Below are 11,752 nucleotides of genomic sequence, written 5' to 3' on the forward strand. Positions count from 1 at the left end.
TTCATCATCACATCAGAAATGTAAAACCATATACTATGTAAAAAAATAAAAATACAAGATCAGTGCTGACATTTTGGAGTAATAAAAGAAGTGACAGCCAACAATATTTTTTTTTTTTATTTTTGCTATTGCGCTGATTCCTACTGTACAGTCTGTGCTAATCAGGTATATTACAATGACACTGTACAGGAAACTTTCTCACGCTGAAATACTTATAGACACACAAGAATTTGAGAACCTACATAAATTGGAGGAAATTAGAATGTCATGTGTAAATTTTACATGCATATGAACATTGCACTGATACGTATACACTGACTGGTAGTTTACTCAAACACACTTCCAACTTTCTCTACCACTAGTCTCGTAAACACAAGGCCACAAAATAGTACAAATTATCTCTGCAATAGCCCACCCGGTTAGCCGTGCAGTCTAATGCACTGCTTTCTGGGCAGAAAGGCGTGCCAGTCCCTGGTATGAATTCGTCTGGCGGATTAGCGTCGAAATCTGGAGTGCCGGCCAGTCTGTGTATGGTTTTTAAGGCAGTTTTCCATCTGCCTCGGCGAATGCAACTGGTTCTCCTTATTCCGCCCTCAGTTACACTATGTCGGCGATTGCTGCACAAACACTTTCTCCACGTATGCATACACCATAATTATTCTACCACACAAACATTGGGGTTGCATTCATCTGGTGTGAGACATACCTGGGGGGGGGGGGGGGGGGGAGGGCAGGGAGAGCGAACCGCACAATAACCCTGGGTTCGGTGTGGGGCGATGGTGGGGTGAGTAGACTGCTGTAGCCTGTTGTGGGGTTGTGAACCACTGAGGGCTACAGCAGGGATGAAGCCTCTCCATCGTTTCTAGGCCCCCAGTTACATACAATACAGTACAATCTCTACAGTACAAGACCTTATAATACCATATCTCGATATTTTTCGAAAAAAGTGCCTCATATCAATATGACATTCACAAATATATATCTGTTATACATACCTACGAAAAGTGCCTGGTCCTTCTTTCACATACTTTTCATCAATATCGACGACAGTACTGTACTATTGGTGTTACTAAAACTCAAACATGCAGAAACACACATAAAATAAGAATAATACATTTAACATTCAAGATTTGCCATTACTGCAAACTGTAGACAAGCTGTGTCATTTCAGAATCACGTGACTAGCCTTGTTTGATGTTGAAAGCAAGCACAGTAGGCTAAGCTAAAGCCACAGATTACTACATGGCTGAAACATGGTCTCAACATCAAACCATGCTAGTCACGTAATTTTGGGACATGCCTGTTTGTCTACATTTTGTGGTAGTAACTAAACTTTAATATTACATGTATTCGCCTTGTTTTATATCTGTTACTGCACTTTTGAGTATTAGTAACAGATGTGATGCAATATTGTTGTTGCAGTGGATGTAAAGACAAGTATGTGAAAAGAAGACTAGTTACTTTTCATAGCTATGTACAACGAACGTATAACTGTAAATGTTACACTGATGTGATGCACTTTGTATGTTGCAAAAATGTCAAGACATGTTACTATAAAGTCTTGTACTGTAGAGCTAATTTCTGCACTTATGAGACAAGTGCTAGACAAATTTTTCAAATGTGTTTGAGTAAACTGCCAATAAGTGTATACATAATTGTGCTTTGTTCATATGTAGATAAAATTTATTTATTTTATTATATTTATATTTATTATTCTATAAATGATGGTCTTATTAATTTCTTCCAAATTATACAGGCATGTGTATATAAGTGGTTCTGCATGAGATAGTTTACTTGAGTTCTAGTTTTCTGAAGCATGAATAAAGAGTCAAATATTTGAAAATAATGAAACTTCCTGGCAGATTAAAACTGTGTGCCCGACCGAGACTCGAACTCGGGACCTTTGCCTTTCGCGGGCAAGTGCTCTACCAACTGAGCTACCGAAGCACGACTCACGCCCGGTACTCACAGCTTTACTTCTGCCAGTACCTCGTCTCCTACCTTCCAAACTTTACAGAAGCTCTCCTGCGAACCTTGCAGAACTAGCACTCCTGAAAGAAAGGATATTGCGGAGACATGGCTTAGCCACAGCCTGGGGGATGTTTCCAGAATGAGATTTTCACTCTGCAGCAGAGTGTGCGCTGATATGAAACTTCCTGGCAGATTAAAACTGTGTGCCCGACCGAGACTCGAACTCGGGACCTTTGCCTTTCGCGGGCAAGTGCTGAAAATAATAGTGGATAAACAGGTAGTGTGATAATCTTATTTTTGGTAACAATTTCATAGTTACAAATGCATTCTTTTTATGTGACATTTCGATGTCTGGAACAGTGTCATTGTAAGGTAATTCAGTAAAATAGATTTGACAGTACAAATAAGTCCAACAACAACATAAAAGAATGTTGTTGGATATTACATCTTCCCGTAACCGAAAAAAACACAGATAAAGAGAAATCCGAGCTAAGACATTGTGGCGATAAAACACAACACTCTTGCTCATCACATTTTTAAGCTGACTTCAGTCTCACATATCAGACTGTTAAGATGTTTATGAAACAAGTCTACAAAGTTCTGCAGAACTTCTTAAGGTGATCTATCTCTACTAGTGAAGTAATAATACTCAATATATGGCAAGCACTATATGGACTGAAATGCACCACACCAAAATCACTTGACTTGAACTGCAGGTGATGTTTGGAACAAAATTCTCCTTCTGTACATCTGAATGCTCACTCCATACATATTTACACTGAACCACCAAAGAAACTGGTATAGGCATGCATATTCAAATAGACAGATATGTAAACAGGCACAATATGGCGCTGCAGTCGACAACGCCTATATAAGACAACAAGCGTCTGGCACAGTTGTTAGATCAGTTACTGCTACTACAACGGCTGTTTATGAAGATTTAAGTGAGTTTGAAAGTGGTGTTATACTTGTCACACGAGCGATGGGACAGAGAATCTTCAAGGTAGCAATGAAGTGGGCATTTTACCATATGACCATTTCACAAGTGTACTGTGAACATCAGGAATCCTGTAAAACATCAAATCTGCAACATCGCTGTGGCCAGAATAAGATCCTGCTAGAACGGCACCAAACAATGACTGAAGAGAATCGTTCAATGGGTCAGAAGTGCAACCCTGCAAATTGCTGTAGATTTCAATGCTGGGCCATCAACAAGTGTCAGCACGCAAACCACTCAACGAAACATTGTCAATATGGTTTTCAGAGCCGAAGGCCTACTTATGTACCCTTCATGATTGCACAATACAAAGCAACACTGACATTGGACTGTTGATGACTGGAATCATGTTGTTTGGTAGGATGGATCTCCTTTCAAATTGTATAAAGTTGTTTTCTGACCCATATGTAAGCACCCTGTCTGATCCCCTGCATCCATTGATGTCCATTGTGAATTCCGACAGACTTGGGCAATTCCAGCAGGACAATGTCACAGCCTACACATCCAAAATTGCTACAGAGTGACTCAAAGAACACTCTTCTCAGTTTAAACACTTCTGCTGGCCACCACACTCACCAGACATGAACATTACTGAGCATATTTGGAATGCCTTGCAACATGCTATTCAGAAGAGATCCCTCCACCCCTTCGTATTCTTACGGATTTATGTATGGCCCTGCAGGATTCATGGTGGCAATTCCCTCCAGCACTACTTCAGACATTAGTCTAGTCCATGCCATGTCGTTGTGGCACTTCTGTGTGCTTATAGGGGTCCTACACGGTATTATGCAGGTGTACCAGTTTCTTTGGGTCTTCAGTGTATATTCCATATTTTACTCCAGGGAACATTATTATTTGCAGGTACAAATCAGTGGTGGTTCACATAAGCGATTACCCTGTGCATTGATTGCAAATGTGCATTTGGTTGTGTTCATTCAGTGTAAAGCCTTTATTGTAGTCATAGTGCATTACTGCTGCTGTGTGTTCTTAGTGTCTGTTGTAATGGATAGTCATTGCGCAGATATAGCCTATTAGGGCCAGCTCAGCCTGGAACAAGAATAACCAATATCATTACAGGGTAGTTAGAGCCAATAGGATAGCTGTCCCTGTTGATGTGTATCAACACCTGTTGGCAGCGTATGGTCTTGATTTAATTGTCATTTCATTCTGGAGCGCTGCATGGTCACCAATGGTATTTGTTCTTTTGGACATGTCCGAAATAACAGATACCATCTTCATATATAGTTCAGGCTAATCGATCATTGACCTTCTTCTTCCATGCAGATACACATGTATTGCCCGAACTCTTACAGGACTTGGTAAGATTGTCTGCCATGAGTAATGAGAGTAATGGACAGGAGCTACGAATGAAGTGTGTGGACATTAAATTTGGAATGTGGGTCTCACGCGGTGCATGCCAGGGTTAAGTCCCTGCAATCATCCTGTCCTCTGTGCCCTTGGTGGCTTAGATGGATGGAGCATCTGCCATGTAAGCAGGAGATCCCGGGTTCGGGTACTGGTCAGGGTACACATTTTCAACTGTCCCCATTGATGTATATCAACGCCTATCAGCAGCATAGAGTCTTGATTTAATTATCATTTGACACAGTGGTCTATTGTGATACACACATTTTTATGTACCTATATTTTAAATATTTTAAACACATATATTTATGTAAATTTAATAATGAAGAAATGTTGTTACAAAAAATCTCAAAAGTTATGTATATGTACAGTACACATAATATATTTAAGAAATAGATCCTAAAAACACACCTGTTTTAGAATGCAACAGTGGTCAAAATTGCTAAGCAATTAGTCTAGAACTTTCGCAAATTAACGATTTTAAACAAACAAACATAAAATTTTTATTTATATAGTTTGTTCATCTCAATTTTTTTTCTATCCAAGAATGTGATAATAGAAGGAATGTTTGTTTTATCTGCTGCTAGAATATCAAGCACAGTTCAGGAACCATGGAACATTTTGACTGAGTTCAGTTATATTGCTTGTATATCATTCGAAACAACAGTAGCAGAACATGTCAACAGTTCACCAAAAAATTAGCTAAAACAGCAGTTGCAAAGAGACAGGTTATAAAACTATTGATAAACACTTCATTTTCATAGGAGAAGTTCATGTCTTTAAATTAATAAAAACCAGTTCTGCAGAAATAACTTTAAGGAAATCAAACCACTGACAGTGATGAAAAACTATGTTCTTTTTAAAAAACTCTACAGTTTTGCGAGGTGCCGGGGCTAGCAGAGTATTTAACACTAAATTCTTCTAGAATCTACGTCTGTAAACGATGCTCTAAGCCCCCCCTATTCTAACTCCAACTTTTGCTGTTGCACATGGATTAAAAAGAAACGCGAGCAGACTGTAATCGACCCTGCAAGTGGAGTAGAAAATAGTTTGGCACCTGCAATAATTTCATTTGATAAATAAATTAAATAAAGGAAAGTTTCATTAACGTAGTGAGAAATGATAGGGTTGCTCTACCGATTAACAGAATGAAAGTTCTGTCCAAAATAACAATATGATTTATTATAACTCAAAAAAATAAATAAAAACACATGAAACATTTACAATACATCAAACTGGCTCAAATTGGATACTCAAATAAATGCTGTGAAGGTGAAGTTGTCCCTAAACTAGATTGTGATATTTCTACATCTACATCTACATTTATACTCCGCAAGCCACCCAACGGTGTGTGGCGGAGGGCACTCTACGTGCCACTGTCATTACCTCCCTTTCCTGTTCCAGTCGCGTATGGTTCGCGGGAAGAACGACTGTCTGAAAGCCTCCGTATGCGCTCTAATCTCTCTAATTTTACATTCGTGATCTCCTCAGGAGGTATAAGTAGGGGGAAGCAATATATTCGAAACCTCATCCAGAAACGCACCCTCTCGAAACCTGGCGAGCAAGCTACACCGCAATGCAGAGCGCCTCTCTTGCAGAGTCTGCCACTTGAGTTTGTTAAACATCTCCGTAACGCTATCACGGTTACCAAATAACCCTGTGACGAAACGCGCCGCTCTTCTTTGGATCTTCTCTATCTCCTCCGTCAACTCGATCTGGTACGCATCCCACACTGATGCGCAATACTCAAGTATAGGTCGAACGAGTGTTTTGGAAGCCACCTCCTTTGTTTATGGGCTACATTTTCTAAGGACTCTCCCAATGAATCTCAACCTGGTACCCGCCTTACCAACAATTAATTTTATATGATCATTCCACTTCAAATCGTTCCGCATGCATACTCCCAGATATTTTACAGAAGTAACTGCTACCAGTGTTTGTTCTGCTATCATATAATCATACAATAAAGGATCCTTCTTCCTATGTATTCGCAATACATCACATTTGTCTATGTTAAGGGTCAGTTGCCACTCCCTGCACCAAGTGCCTATCCGCTGCAGATCTTCCTGCATTTCGCTACAATTTTCTAATGCTGCAACTTCTCTGTATATTACAGAATCATCCATGAAAAGCCACATGGAACTTCCGACACTATCTACCAGGTCATTTATATATATTGTGAAAAGCAATGGTCCCATAACACTCCCCTGTGGCACGCCAGAGGTTACTTTAACGTCTGTAGACGTCTCTCCATTGATAACAACATGCTGTGTTCTGTTTGCTAAAAAGTCTTCAATCCAGCCACACAGCTGGTCTGATATTCCGTAGGCTCTTACTTTGTTTATGACGAAGTGGTATGTGGAGCCAATTCCTTGCAACTCAAATCTTAAGAGAAACACACAGCCAACCCAATATTAATTGCTGCTACAGTAGTGAGAACTCAGACAATGAACATCCAAGACAGAACAAAGTTAGAAAAGACGAACAGGAGCGCTCTGCTGAGCTCTGATTATCACCTAGCAAAAATGCCTGCTTTGCCGGTGCTGCGGACGTACTTCACCAAGCTGTCTTCTTAGCTGCAAGAACACGATCTGGTGTACTGGAAGCGATGGCTGGTTGCTTCGACGTCCCATCGTGGTGATGATAATGTCGCGAGTGTAGCCCGAAAGCGAGTATAGTCCTGGTCTGGTTGTTCCAGACTAAAGACTTCCTATCAATACAAATGCGCCTCTGAGGGAGACGGAGAAGGCTCGCCACACAATCACTGACGGTACAGTGATTGATTTTCACAAGCGAAGTCACACAGTAACTCCAATACAGTCAACTTTAACCAAAACTGCCCAAGACAGGCAACGTAGGTCGCTTGTACGCAGAACGCTGAATTGCCAACTGTTCTCGGAAAGTTACGTTGAAGTCGAAACTTCAGCAACATCGTTAAACAGTTACAATCAAATAAAAGTATATTAGACAGCCAACGGAAGGCAGGCTGTCCAGAGCAGCGAGAGCTCAGTCTTATAATGTACTCCGACCGAAAGGCGAGAGTCATTCCCACGCCTCGCTGGTAGCCCTCCAGAAAGTGTTTTCGCTAAGTTTCTGCCAAGTAACGGAACCTCTAGCCCAGCCGCTACTTCAGGCACCTGCGAGCGTGTCTACCGTTATTCTACAATGTCGGCGTCTGGAAAGCATTCACTCGACTCCCTCACACCCGTCAGCTTACCCTTTCAAGATCAGCAGTGCCCGCCTGTCACCGGACCACGCGGGTGACGAGAGACGCTGCGTGGGAATTCCGCGTGTGAAGGAATAGCAACTTTTCACCGCATGCAATTAGAGAGGAAAATCGTAAGATAGAAATATGAGAGGGGGCTCGTGCCACCTCTCATAGCCCCTACGCCATTTTAGATTGTAATTGGTGAGCAGTTGGGTCACTTAGGAGCAAGGTAGTGAGTCAATCGCCCAAGAACAATCTTGCAAACTGACTCCACATGCCGCACTCTATAAAGAAAATCACTGCAACTGAAAAATGCAGCTCATAGAGGCAGGATTATTTATGATGTAGCCAACTTCACCTTCTTAATATGGAACTCTAACACTCACATTACACATCCATACCCAGGGAGCCCCTTCCAAACACCGATTCACACAGACATTCATGCTCTAAATATGGCCCGGGCATGTGAGCCAAATATGGAGCAGTTTATTCTTTACAATCAGAGTTGGAGTGCTCCGCAATTAAATGCCCAAGATGTTACAACAATTTGAATCATTAAATTAACCTGAACTCACTCACACATGATACTATTTAAGTTAACAATCTCTTGTGAGCTTTCAGAATCTAATTACAACCTCCGATTCACTCTGTCTCCCTGCAGCAAGAATAACCTTTACAAAATGTTCCCTGAACTGATGGTCCATTCACAACGACAGTGGTGGTATCTGCTTCAGTTTAAGGGGACTTCAGGCACACTGTTTGCATACACACAACAAAAATTCAGAATAAAAAAAAGCATGGTGTAGAGAACAATACAGCAATTTGTGCGCCCTACTCTATCACTTACATAAGAATTACAGTGCAAATTCACAAATACATACAAGGTATAACATACATTACAAAAACAACACTAGAGGAAGAAATTTAAGAAAAAAAACGAGGTTCATGGGTGTCAAGTTGTGCTTGCACATTGCACAATGTTCACGACTGTGCTGAGAATGAGACACTAAATCACATTGTTAGAAATATTCGAAGCACTTCACAAATTCGTTAGTTTCTCTGAGGGGGTTGGTATGTTGAGTCATATGCATTGACGCATGTGGTTCCATGTCTTGAGCATCAGAGGGGGGCTTTTGGGATGGGGCCACAGTACTGACATCACATAGGGCTAAACGTTGGGTGTTGTTGCTACGTTGTTGCAACAGCAATAGGGAGTGCTGGAGCATCTGCAGTACGCTGTTGAGATTGCAGTCAGACCCACACATATGATAACGGCAGTACGGTAGGAAGACATAGTGATAGGCTCTCCTCATGTCGATTAAATGTCTCTGAGGCCTACTAGTTGGGATGCATCACTAGTCCAGATCTCTTCTCTCCCTGGACAGTACTTTACGTTTCCCAATATTGAAGTTCGATGGGGGATGATGGCACGTGGAGTGACTCCACAAGTGTGTGAGGTCATCCAGACAGGATCGAACTAGGAGCGACGATTGCTACAACTGCTCTCTAACAGAGAGGAGAAGTTAGAAATGAGACAATTCATTTGTTAGAGTTTGTGGCACGATACTGCTTTGTGTATGCAGATCGGCCAATGCTAGTGAGTTGTAAAACCCCAAGCAGGAGAGTATATAGTGTCCCTTTCTGTCCTGAGGCACATGAGGCGCACATTCTGACACCATATGTGATCTTCTTCGTGTACTCACCACAGCGTGGTCTGCCGCAGGGAATACCTCCAAACGGCTGCCGCGTCCGGAGAGCTAGCTGGCTGTCGCGTGTGGGTCACGTGTCAGTGTCAACAGCCAGCCTCACTTTCGCTTGTGGCCTGGCGAGGATCCCGCCTAATCCCTCAGGTATACGGCCCGGTGACTGTCAGCTTGCAGGACCGGACGCTCCCGCGCCCTTCTTGTTAGGTGGCGCCCTGACGCTCCCCTTCTTACAGGTAGCCGAAGACCTCTTGTTTTTGCTCCAGCTGGCCTCTGCATTGCCACGATACCCGTCATCTGCAGAATTCTGACAAAAATCTTATGCCTAACTTTTTCCCATGACCTTCTATGTTATAATAAATTTACATAACGACACATTGATGGCCTGTCATTTCAGACACTCTTATTTTACTTTTATAGTTATTAATCTATGGCTATCATTATAACAAAATCTTGGTGTTTCTAATCTAGACATGGAAATAATTTATCTTGATATTTGTGTAGAGACCGATCTCACTATTGTATATGGTGTGTGACAACTGATGCTATGTATTGGATGAACAACTAAATGTGCGGGCCCGCACTAATATTACTATTAATTATATAGATCGACAGTAGACATGCTCAAGAATTAACTAACATTTGCCAACGATCTACATTCTATGTCTTTTAATTAAATTATGTTGTTATGCAGGTCTAAGTTTTACTGTACTATAAATAACATGCAACTACTCTACTTTCGCTCACCCGTCGTCCCTCCATCTCGGGTCTGTGGTTTGGTGACCTGAAAAATAGTATCCCACCATGTGTGCGCCAAACATTTGTGGTAGAAAACCACCACAATATTAAGGATCTAGTTATTGTTAAATCCTAAAGTTTAACTTATCCTAGTATATGGTACTCTCTCTCTCTCTTTTCTCTCTCTCTCTCTCTTTATTTTATTTTATTTTATTTTATTTATTTATTTTTTTTTTTTACCTTATACAACACTCTTACATAATTCCTGTTACGCTGAGATGTCTCGCTGCTCGCCGCTATTGACGACAGTGATGTGCACACCGTACGACATGGCCTCTGAGTTTTCACTATGCCTCCCTGAGACTCCAGAGACTGGGTTAGCCATGGCTACACAACACAATAAATTTATAGTTGCAACTTCTTTTTCTATGTTATGCGGTATTCACGATCAAAGCACACCTTTCCAGAGGCAATGTAATATGACCAAGCCAGGACTGGTTCCTGTTGAGGATTCCGTCGCCCACCACACACCAGCTACACAGTATGTCACCAATCTCCAAGTATAATTCCTTGGTTATTCATCTGTGACAGTCACAAGCAGCACGCTAAATCCCCAACCAGCACATTGGCATGGTAGGCTTTATGCCCACATTTCTACCGTCTAGGGCACCATTGGAGTCAAACGCTCACAGGTTCACACCGACTTACAAGACAACGACGCTGGCGCATCACTGTAAAAACTATACTGCCCATATTCATCCTCGAAATCACGCAATATACCACAATCTTGCAGTGCACTGACGCGTGCCTGCAAGCATTGGTATGAACGTCTCACGAACTGATTGAGGCCGTTATGGAGCTTATCACGACTTCTCAGAGCGCTTCTAAGAGCACGTTCTTGTATGCGCCCGTTTGTGCGACATCTCCTCACTCATCATTATCCCTCAACATGGACACCAGACGGGAAAGGACAAAAACATTGCTGATGAAATGGTAGTGTCTCCTACTCCATCGACATTGGAAGTCGCGAACATAAACAAAACAAAAAGTTTGCAGCAGTAAATTCTTATGCGAGAAAACGCAGCGTGTTAATACTTTAACAATCTTAATCTATTAATGCAACGATTATTGTTCCCAGAAGAAAGGTTCATATATTTGCCTATTCTATTATGTACACCACTTAAACTACTATTATTCCACGAACTTCTTTGTGTGAGGGATGTGGTGGAGTCCTATGGACTAGCGCCAATCCCTTGTCAGACTCCCCCTCCTCTGACGTGCATTAGGATTTGCAGGTCTAATTTCAATCTCCTGGTTCTCCTGTTGTCCTTGGTTTCGCTCTCTCCAACTACGGTCGCTTTGCCGTTCGTTATTCCTCCTGTCCCAGATTCCTTGTCTAGGTTGACCCTGTTCCCTGACGTTCTGGTTTCCATGTCTCTGGTTTCCATAACCTTGAATAGCGTAACCTTGATTTCCGTAACCCTGGTTTCCTAACTGACCAGTGCGATTATGCGATCTGTTGTCATATTCCCTTGCTGGCCCATGGTATTTGTTATTTTGTGCCTTCTTCCTGTCCTTTGCGTCTTGTTTATCAAAGACTACTTCGAGTTCGCGCAATAGACTCTTGAATGCTTCTATGTCAGATCCACACTTCCCGACAAGTGTCTGTTGATGCCTAACTGGCAATTTGGAAAAGCAAAATTTAATGATTTCTCCGTTGCTATATGGACTATCTAAAAACTGATTCTTCTTGAGTAAATCATCAAAAAA

This window comes from Schistocerca cancellata, chromosome 3 (assembly GCF_023864275.1).
Source record: "Schistocerca cancellata isolate TAMUIC-IGC-003103 chromosome 3, iqSchCanc2.1, whole genome shotgun sequence".
NCBI lineage: Eukaryota > Metazoa > Arthropoda > Insecta > Orthoptera > Acrididae > Schistocerca > Schistocerca cancellata.